This window comes from Anomaloglossus baeobatrachus, unplaced genomic scaffold (assembly GCF_048569485.1).
Source record: "Anomaloglossus baeobatrachus isolate aAnoBae1 unplaced genomic scaffold, aAnoBae1.hap1 Scaffold_81, whole genome shotgun sequence".
Classification (NCBI taxonomy): Eukaryota; Metazoa; Chordata; class Amphibia; order Anura; family Aromobatidae; genus Anomaloglossus; species Anomaloglossus baeobatrachus.
Window position 1 is genome coordinate 322,209 of NW_027445195.1, and position 11,179 is coordinate 333,387.

The 11,179-nt window shown below is 43.6% G+C and overlaps 1 pseudogene; it reads left to right on the top strand.

Moving 5' to 3' along the window:
- The first annotated feature begins 9,929 nt into the window (after positions 1 to 9,929).
- LOC142288277 (U2 spliceosomal RNA) lies at positions 9,930 to 10,130 on the top strand (annotated as a pseudogene).
- Positions 10,131 to 11,179: the final 1,049 nt, after the last annotated feature.

An 11,179-nucleotide genomic window follows, 5' to 3' on the forward strand; every position in this document is an offset into this window, starting at 1 on the left:
TGTAGACTATCCAGGGGAGGGGGTGTGTGTGATTTTGTGTTTGTGACTACCTGGCTAGTCCAGGGCGTCACACATGCTATGCACTTGGAAGAAAGCTGTGAGAATTTAGACTTTATTCTCAAGAAACTTAACTACAAGGAGCATGGATGGTCAATATGTGGTGGTCTAAAAATGTTCTCATTGCTTCTTGGGCAGCAAGGAGGATATATTAAATACCCATGCTGTTCTGCCTCATGGCAGCCTGCTAATAGTCATTCATTGAAATTTCTGTTACAACCCCTAGAGGTCATTGTTATTCTTTTGAATTGCTGAGTTTCCCTTTAAGCTAAATGTATTCTGGGTAAGGAATGCCTCCCTGAGCTGAGAAGAAGCCTGCAGCCATTTTCTCTTTGGATTTGTCAGGAAAGGACATGCCGACTTACCTCTCTGTACATTCACCCCTGCCTAGTGTAATCCGGTGAGCAAAGCAAATTACATGTGTTAGTGATAGAATCCTAGATGGAAGAGTGTAGTAAATGCATTGTACATTGTACTTCTACACCTTTAGTGTCATCCCTGTCTTGTTTGTCTAGATAGGATTTCTATGTATTGCAGATGCAGTGACCTTTCACCTACATTCTCGTAAGAACTGCATCTCATGTACTGTTATGCTATGTTAACTCTGTATTAACACTGTACTGACTGTAATCATTTTCTTGTTATAGTTTTTACCCGTATAAAACAGTATCTTGGATATACCGTATTCTGTCTTCAACTGCATCTTGGATATTCCTATATTCACTGTATATTCCATGTATACTGCAATCAAGTTCACGTTACCAGCTAATAAATCAAGGCTATTGAACTCCACAGTCTGTTTATTTGAAATGTGAACTAGGGTTTAGCTGTATGCTAGAGATTCACAGCATTACGTAAAAGAAGGCAGAACACATGCTTTTTGTGTGAATTGGAAAGCCAGGTTAGGACTCTTCACTGGAGCAAAAAAAATTGGCCAACAAGAACATCTTTGTAACCGGGACTCAAGAACATTGTTGCATAAAGCTTAGTTGATCCCACCTAAAGTTCTCTTGCCACCACTCCACTGTAAGCTTGGACTGATGAAGCTGTTTGTGAAAGCGCTACTGAAAGAAGGAGAGATGTTTAAGTACCTGTGTACCAAGTTTCAGGGACTGTCAGAATCAAGTCTGAAGGAAGGTGTGATGCCCTGACAAAACCAGGTAGTTACAGATAGGCCCCCGCACAACACCTTTCCTCACTTAGGAAACACACAGCCGACCTGAAACCCTAGTCACCTAGGACCCTGAAGCCAGGACCGAAACCAGCGGCCTAGCTAATTAAATGATTGAGGGCAGGATTATAGGTCCTATCCCACCTAAAGTCCCTCAAAGAAGACAACAGCCCACTGATAGGGATAAGGCCACCGCCAGGGCCCTTAGATCCCACGGGCCAGCGCCTGCGGGCACGGCTCCTTAGGCCATATCCAGCCGGGAGCGGACTCCTGAGTTCCAGACCAGGCAGTCCACCATACACAAAAACAAGTGCAGAGTAAAGGACAGCGACCACCAGCCTGGGTGGGGGACCTGAATGCAACCGGCCGGGGCGGCAGGCCACCAGCACCTTTGGTTTACCGAAAGAATCGTGTGATTCATTTACTGTGAGTAACCAAACATCCCCCTGCTTGCTCAGGCGCGCCGGCCCTTGCCATCACCATACCCTGCACAAAGACACTGGGCCCCGGGGCAATCATCCCTACACACGGAGGGGTTAACATCCAGCTGCCACTACATCTCTCCCGGGTATCCCATAACGGCAGCGGTGGTGTCCCACCTCACCACACACCGTTGGTGGCGTCACAAACTTAATACGGCCTAGCCCATACATCTACATTCCTCCTTTTATTCGACATGTCCGCGAGACCCCCGGGTCGAGCCACTCTCTTAGAAGGTCTGGATCCGACCAACGGCGGCTGCTGGCACAGGGGCAGCACAAAAGCATTTTTGTGGGTTCGGATATTCAGAAACTCATGAATGAAGGATGACGTGTTTTAAACAATAATGAAAACTGTTGAAAAAAGGGCTTGGGACTCTTTGAAAGAAGCAATAAATACGTTTCTAGGTAACAACAAAGAATCAAAATTTAAGTCCATCGTGGAGAACATGCTGAAACGTTTCAAAGCCTTGGGTTGTCTAATGAATTTGAAGTTACATTTTTTACATTCCTATTTGGACTACTTGTCTGAAAACCTTGGTGCTGGTGGGAAGAACAAGAAGGTTTTCATCGGAATATCAAGGAGATGGAACGACGATACCAAAGTAAATGAAACGTGAACATGATTGCCGGATGCTTCACAGAGAAGATCCACAGGCCTTCTATAAGAGAAAAGGGGGATCTAGAGAAAAGGAAAAAGTGCAAGAATAAATTTCTAATAAAGTTGCAGAATGACTGTACAATAAATAAATGTATTTTATATATAAAATTGTGAATATTTTTGGTTACAATAAGTATTTTTCTTGTTCATGTCACTTGTATGTAACTTCACACATGGATTGTACAAAATCAATATTTGATGGTTAAAAAAAAATATTTATTTTTTTTTTTAAATCAGGACATTAGAAAACATAATAATCAGTCACTGGATTTGAAGTTTCATAAACCAAAATTTTACATAGCTGTGTAATTTGTCGGGCACCCACCGACAATAGAATAGCGCCAGATTTAGGAAGCTGGCTGAGGTCTGCAAAGTCTGTAGCCAGGTGACAAAATTGTCCAACCTGGGTTTCTTCCTTAAGTAGTCTCTGGTATGATGATATGGTATAATCCTGGCAGCCGGAGTCGAAATCCCTAGATTGCGGTTATGATCTCCAATCGGAATTGGAGCCCCTAGATTGAAGCCATGTAGCCAAGTGATCCTCTAGTTGAAGCCAAAGTCCCTAGACCGAGTCCACAAGGCATCCTGGTTCTGATCCCCTAGCCAGCTCCTAAGAGCTTAGACTAGATCATGCAACATCCATCAACAACCTGGTGACTCCAAGAAGTCCCCTTTTATAGCCATAACCTTCCCTTAGGATATACTGTGCCCTTATCAGATTGGTTGTACAAGGTTGCTTCTCTTATTGGATGAATTTCAAGCTGCATGGATAATGTTCATTTAAATGATGTGGATAGAAAGACTGAAGATATCTACATGTAGTCTGAAATCCATCATGAATCAATACTATTTTACACAGTCATAAGCAGCCCATGGGCATTCACCTGCATTCAAACCAATAACAGCTCATAGACCAGACAATCCATCTACCACTGGACCAAAGACAGGAAGTTAAATCCACTGCCTGCGGTAACCAACTTAATCCTATAGGCTACTCACACAACAAACCCAACAGAAAGGAAAAAAACATGGCTTCGATTATCCATCCAATGAAAACGCATAACCATTGTGAGCCATTGGACAATGCAATTGGACACTTGGTGACATGGTGCACGGCCCAATGAATCAAGTCTTTACTTCATATTCACGGTTTAAGCCCTTGGGTTCTAATGTGCCCAGAGTACATATCCAGAAAGATTCTCTTTCTTTGAGCTAAACACAAGTCAACAATACATTGTAAGCAGATTCTATTACCAGTCCCACACCATTTTGTGACGCATAATCACACAGTGATCCAATTAAGATTCCAAGTCATCGGACATGTCCAAGCCATACGCAGAGGAGGCAATAGAATTAGGAAGCTCAAAGAAAGGGAATCTTTCTGGATATATACTCTGGGCACATTGGAACCCAAAGGCTTAAACCATGAATATGAAGTACAGACTTGATTCATTGGGCCATGCATGGACATAATGGACATAATTCTAATAGGCAGGACAGGTAATAAGGAGCACAAGTTATATGCTAAAATGTGTTGTGTGACAAGACAGACACAGGAAAGGACATGACAACAGGTGTAGGGACCAACAAGGTGAGACAAGGGGTATCAGGATAGGGTCAAGTAGGTATGAATGTAGTAATGGGGCAGGCATAGAGAATTGTATGTGAATGTGAATTACAATAAATCACTAAGGAAAGGAATATGTGAGTGTGTGCCTAATGTAAACTAATATTGTACTGGCAAAATTATAGATGGAAAGGGAGAAGGGGAGGGGGGAGAGAGGAGGCTGTAATTGACTACAAAGGTATGAGTTATGAGTGATCATAGGGATAGTGTTACATAAGTGGAAATACCTATGGAGGACCGGATGTGTAAGCGCATACCTTATACAAACCTATAGAGTGCTGATGGGTGAGAGTGTGATGTTAGATATAAGACATCCTATAGTGAATAGTGAGCCGTAATCAAGTGCAACAGGGATATTTCACGTGACTATGGGAACCTGGAAGGTAAAGAAAGGGGAGAAAAAACTGTTAGACAAGGTAATCAGACATAATGTAACCAGTTGATCAGACATGATCACCTGGTTTGAGACCCCCTGCCTTACACTATATAGATATCATGTTCATTCCCCATCTATCTTGCTCAGGAGAGCATCTCCCTCCCCCGGCACCAAGAGCAGCTCATACTGAATTGTTACATTGACTAGTAACACTGCACACAGAAATGCACCTTAATATTCCACTGTTAACCCTTTCCTCCCAGCAGTAACACACAACTCCTCACCTTGATATCATGGTGATTTATGGTCAGAATGACTTCAATGCGATCAGTGATTTCTATTCTAGCTCTGCTCACATAGATTTTATATCCACACTCAACTATAGGCCGTTCTTCATATTTTGGGGGCTTTTAGTCAGATATACTAGTTTGTGCCTGTATAGTATTGGTGTAGATGGGAGTGTAGGGCATGGGTTACATGGCACTGTGGTGGAATACTGATGGGAGGTATTGGTGCTGTGTTTGATGCTTCTACTGGGTATTTTCCTACAAATACTGGAACAGCTCACTGCTTAGAATGATCCTTCCCAGCTCTATAATATATTATATATACCCCACAATGCAGGCTCACACACACATTTGTCTCAAGTGTGTTGTAGGGACACAGATACAGTCTTGGTCATGTGACTAAAGGCTACTTTACACACTGCGATATCGGTCCCGATATCGCTAGTGTGGGTACCCGCCCCCATCTGTTGCGCGACACGGGCAAATCGCTGCCCATGCCGCACAAACACCGACCAGACCCGTCACACATACTTACCTGCCCGGCGACGTCGCTGTGTCCGGCGAACCGCCTCCTTTCTAAGGGGGCGGTCCGTGCGGCGTCACAGCGACGTCACTGAGCGACCGCCCAATAGCAGCGGAGGGGCGGAGATGAGTGGCCGGAACATCCCGCCCACCTCCTTCCTTCCTCATAGCGGCTGGGAGGCAGGTAAGGAGAGGTTCCTAGTTTCTGCGGTGTCACACGGAGCGATGTGTGCTACCGCAGGAGTGACGAACTACATCGTTACTGCTGCAGTAACGATAATCGAGAATGGAGACCCATGTCACCGATGAGCGATTTTGCACGTTTTTGCAACGATGCAAAATCGCTCATCGGTATCACACGCAGCAACATCGCTAATGCGGCCGGATGTGCGTCACAAATTCCGTGACCCCAACGACTCCGCATTAGCGATGTCGCAGCGTGTAAAGCCCCCTTTAGTGGGAGTGGTGTACAGGGTCTTAGCAGTAAAGAGTATTCCATATTTCTGCCAGATACCCACAGAGATATTGAAATCTGAAAAAAGAGACTTCTGCTCATTGAAGGTAAGAACTGCTCACATAACGTTCAACTCCACAGCAAACGAGTGCTCTAGCACTGGCATCTCAGCAGGGATATTCCCCTACTACACATGTGTGTCTAGGTCACTGTGACAGTTTACAGGACATAACTCAGGGCACCTAGACAGAAGGCAGAGGGACTACTTTCTATTTCTGGTGTAGAGCTTAGTACAATATATATATATTTATACTATTACATGGGACACATGTACCTTGTATTACCATTATTCGCTGTATATGAACCCCTTTTCTCCGGGCATTATTTGTCTATAGCATTTTTCACGAACCTGAGGCAACTGAGAACCCTTCAGTGAAGGAATTCCACTAACCCTCACAATACCTACCAGGGGCCTCCCTGCAGTAACTCAGGTAGTTGTACCCATTCTCTTTCCGCATTCTATGTGTTCTTCTTCTTTCTTCTTTTTTTTCTTTTTTCTTCTTTTTATTTCTATCATGTAGTTCAGGGGTTTATAGATATATGTCCTGCATCTCATATTTCCTTTAGTGGTGCTTCTTACCCATTCTCATATCATTTACCCTAGTATTTCATGATCCTGAGGCGACTGAGAACCCTTTAATAAAGGAATCCTTTTTCACCTGAATTGTCAAGTGATACTTACCAGTGACTATCACGTAATGTTACAGGTAGTTCCATTTTCTTCCTCTTCTTTCTCTCCTTTCTTCTTTGTCACACGGTCCATTGTGTTATAGCCCACGTGTCATGATAACACTTGTACCATCTTTTCATTTAGATTCCACCTACAATTATTTACCGATTCCAGTTCTGGAATAGGCTTTCATCATCTACTCACTAGAATTCTCAAGTTCATAAGGTACTGAGACATATACATGTTCACACCATTATAAAGAACAAAGTATAAACATTGAGGTTTTTCTCACACCCATGTTCCTGTGTTCTTTGATATGATATGTGTTCATTTCCTTCACTATATAGGATTGCAAGTTTTCCATTTGTACCTTAATGGCAATGACGCTATACAATTGAACACATATCATCCTGTTATCCATATAGGTGTGTATTTACCTGCTTGACTATTTTTGGTTGTTTGATCCAGAATGTTTCTCCAGATAGGTCATGTGGAAATTTTCTTTCCTCAGTACAAATGTTTTCACTATGGCTTTGGAAAATTTTTTTGTATGTGCATCATGGTCATTTGACCCATTGTACTCTCAAGTAGCAATATATTGTACTGTTATGTTGTACTATGTACTAATTACGTGTTTATATGGTTTTGTAACCCTTTATGATCTTAGATAACTTTATCCTTGATAAAGACCTAAAAACAAGCTCGAAACGTTGGATGAATTATCCTTTTGCACAAATAAAGAATTTTCAGCATTCTAAGAGTTCTTTTCTTACGTTATTGATCACTATAGTGTGCCAGAGCTATTTCTATTGAATTGACTCTTATTTTTTCTGAGCACCTGCTATATACACAGTGAGCCAGACATATTCAATTTTCATTCAGAAGGCAGAGGGAAGCCTTAGCAGCTGAGCCTATATCTTGGCTTGTGAGCATTAGAACAGGCCGGCGATTACAGGGTAACATGAAAAATGTCCAGCTTGCATTATGACTAGAACATGACAATATCCTTTTAAGTACTAACCTATGATGCGTTCCTAAGCAGTTGATGTTATATGTTCTACATTTCATTTTCTGCATACTTTACAAGTAGTAGAATTTGCTTTGATATAGGCAACTGGATTTTCACAATGAAAAGGCAAAGGATAACGCCCGAAAAAGACGCCATACATTATGTCAGTGCCATCACTGACAAACCTGGATTGACCATGAAATACATCAATCCCCTTAAAGGTGAGTTAAAACAAGTTTTAACTAAATTGCCTTAATATTGTCATGCATTAGAATGACTGTCTTAGGTAATGATAAATATTTTCTACAGGAAGAGGAGTGTTTGCTGAAACTGAAATCGAAAAAGGGAGTTTTGTTGCAGAATATCGAGGTGAGCTCACGTATGCACTTACGATGGTAGACAACTACTCGAGATTTATGGTTGTGGTACAAGTCAAAGATCTAATGGCCCATACTGCAGCGAAGGTCTTCCAAGCACACTTATGCAGACCTCATGGCTACTCAGAGAGAGTCCTCACAGATCAAGGCACTGCCTTTGAAGCGGAAATCTTCAAGGACTTCTGCAGCTTTTACCGATGCAGGAAGATGCGTACTACACCCTACCATGCTCAAACCAATGGTTATCAACCTGCTCAGGACTTTACCCCATATTCCAGATGTGGCCTTACAAGTGATTTATAGAGGGGTAACAATACGTTGGGATCATCGGATCTAATCTCCCTTTTTATACACCCTAAAATCTTGTTTGCGTTAGAATAAACAATAACATCATAAAGGTATAGCAGTACCGTTTCAAAGTTTCGGTGTCCCAAGCAGCATTCCATCAGCCTCTGGAAGGTTCCTGGCAAATTGCACAGCTCGAAGGGCATGCTTTTGAACTCGCAGAGACCCATCGGGGTGGCAAAGGCGGTCTTCTCCCGGTCTGCCTCAGCAACGGACACTTGTCAATAGTGACTAGTGAGATCAAGGGTAGAAAAATAATTTGCAGTTGTCAATGCAGCTAGCTATTCCTCAATACAGGGGAGTGGTGCTGTCCTTCTTCTTTAACAGGACCAACGGAGCTGCCCAGAGGCTACAACTGTCACGGATAACCCCAGCCTCCTTCATGTTGCTCAACATGTCCTTGGTACACTGGTAATGTGCAGGTAGATTTGGCTTATATCTCTCTTTAATGGGTGGGTGTGCACTTGTGGGGATGTAGTGTTTGACCCCTTTTATTTTTCAAAAGTCTAGCGGATGTTTGCTGAAGACTTGCTCGTATTCTTGCACTAGCCTGTAGACCCCCTTCTTGTGATGTGAAGGTGTGGAGTCAGTGCCTACGTGTAATTCCTTACACCACTCCTCTGGCTGACTTGGTGAGCTGTCACTGAATGGGTGGGCTGAAGCAATGGTGGATGCTGCTGTTTGGATAGCATGTGTATCTACTGAGAACAGCTTATCAATGGTGGCAAATCGGAGCAGCTTAATCTTTTGCTCTCCGCAGTTCAACACTCTCATGGGCACTCTTCCCTTCCATATTAATGAATAAAACTATGATGTAAATAGCATATAGATACCCCACAAATGCAGATAAAAGTAGGTTATGGGAAAAGGGGGAAGAGAGAAACAGGAAAATAGTGGAATAAAGTATACCTTCCAGGTGGGAGAGGAAATGGCAGCACAGCCAGTGGAGGTGAAGCAAGGGGAGCCTGCAACTAAAGAGTTGAGAGCGTTATCACATGGTGACTGAGCCTGATTGTAACGGGAGCATAGAGGTGCCGATCCTGTCTTACCTGCGTTGGTGTAGAAGTGGGTGTCCTGTGGTGGAGTCAGCTATGTGCAGTGGTGGCCGTGGGTTCTTTTATGTGCGACCGTAGTAATAGCTGTGCCCACTTCCTGTATGGGAGTGGAATGCAGTGAGGCTAATGGAACGCACGCCTGCGCATTTGTGTTTAACGTCGCGCATGTGCAGAACGGAGAAAAGGCTGCGCTCACTTCCTAATGAAAGGGAGTGAGACGCAGCTGGGAAGGGAAGGGAAAAGATTAGGGTTTGGGGATGATGAAAGGGCTTTCTACGGGCAAGGATGGCAAAGGGTGGCAGTGACGGAAAGTCAGGCAGATGGTCCTGTCCTGTCCTGTCCGTCCGTCTTTTTGTATCATGAATTGGAAAGACTGCAAGGGGGAGGGGAGGTGCTTGTGCCCAAAAGGAGGAGTTATTCAGATTCATTGCAGTGGGCGGCGGCTGCAAAAAGCACCATTCTCCTTGTTTTTGCTCTGCAAAACAGCCTTTTCAAGGGTTTGGCTTGGGTGACAAAATGTCTTCTGTAGGCGTGGGTTTGTCTCCCTCTCCCTAAGATGTGTCCGGTATAGGCCAGGGTGCCACTCAAGGCCGTAACCAATTCGGGTTATAGCTTCTCGGCCTTTTGGCTAAGATCAAGTGTAGTTTCGGAGGACGCTACCTTGGTCGGTACTGGAAGGTGCCTGGGATTGCACGTCTGCCGGCCTTGAGGGAGTGTGTGCGCCTTCTGGTGACACATAGCCCTCTTGTGCCTGGACGGTTCCCAGGCAACGGGAGGCGATCACCTTTGTTATTTTGAAGTCCTACTGATAAACAGAAAAAAAAAATTAAATCTGTTCTTATCAGTTTAATATCTGATACGTCCCCTCTCTAGGGACCATATATTAAATGGATTTTTAGAACAAGGAGATGGAAATCTTGCTCTGTCCACTCCACGCATTGACCTGGTATTGCAGTACCTCCAGGACCGGTGCACCCCTTCTTAACCGAGTTTCCAAAAGCAGAACTCAATTCACCTGATTCAAATGAGCCTCATTAGTGAATTGAAAGAAAGCAAAAACTTTATATGCACCTCAATTTGGCCAATTCACTTTTCACACTTTCACCCTTTTTTTTTATCTTTCACACCTTTTACTTGCTTTATTGATGCAAAAACTGTGCCAAATAGCAAACTCATCTCCCCTCAACTTGACCAACTCTGCTATGTCCCGTGCAGTATCTTATTCTCAGTCTTATCTAGATCATTTGCAATTGAATAGAATAGATCCCTTTTGGACACATTGGATTCAGCTGCTGCAGTGACTGCAGGTGTTAGAAGATGCAGACTTGGCATCAGGTGCTGTCTATCAGATTCCACTCCAATTAAAGCTTCCATTGTTTTTCGGTGTTTTCTTTGAGCAATGATGATGTCTTTAGTGATCTGTTGGCTCCCTCTCCTGGAGGAAGAGTTTGCTTGCTCTTGGACTTTCAAAAAGAGAGGTCATGATAGACATTTAGCTTCTGAGCCCAATTGGGGACAGTCATGGGTGATGAATGTTTTGCAACCTGCTGCGAAGCCTGATACCGCAATATAAGGAACGTCAAATACTAACAATGGGCGGCCTATGAAAGAATTAGTACTTTCATTAAGCATACTTAAACGGCTAATTGGGAATAGACAAACTGTAAAAAGCCCTCTGAGAAAGCCCCTCTCTATCCTTTGTCAGTAAGCTTTTCTGTAGTCTGCCTGTTGATGTATTTTCCGTTTGAACAGTGCACAACATGAAGTGACGGAACACTGGCTTGTCACAATGTCCCCCGCTGACATCACAATAGCGCTGCTGCCTAGAAAGCCAGCTGCGCAGCAGAAGTTGCTCTTTGGGTGGGATGGTGGGCTAATGTATCTATTCCTGCTTGGTGAGAGTTTGACATGATCTAGAGCAACGAGTTCCAGCGGCTAGCGGTTGATTATTGGCTGTAATGGGGCTTTCTGGCTGGTGCTAGCCTTTCTTCTTAGCACACAGGAACCACAATCCCTACACCATGCTTCG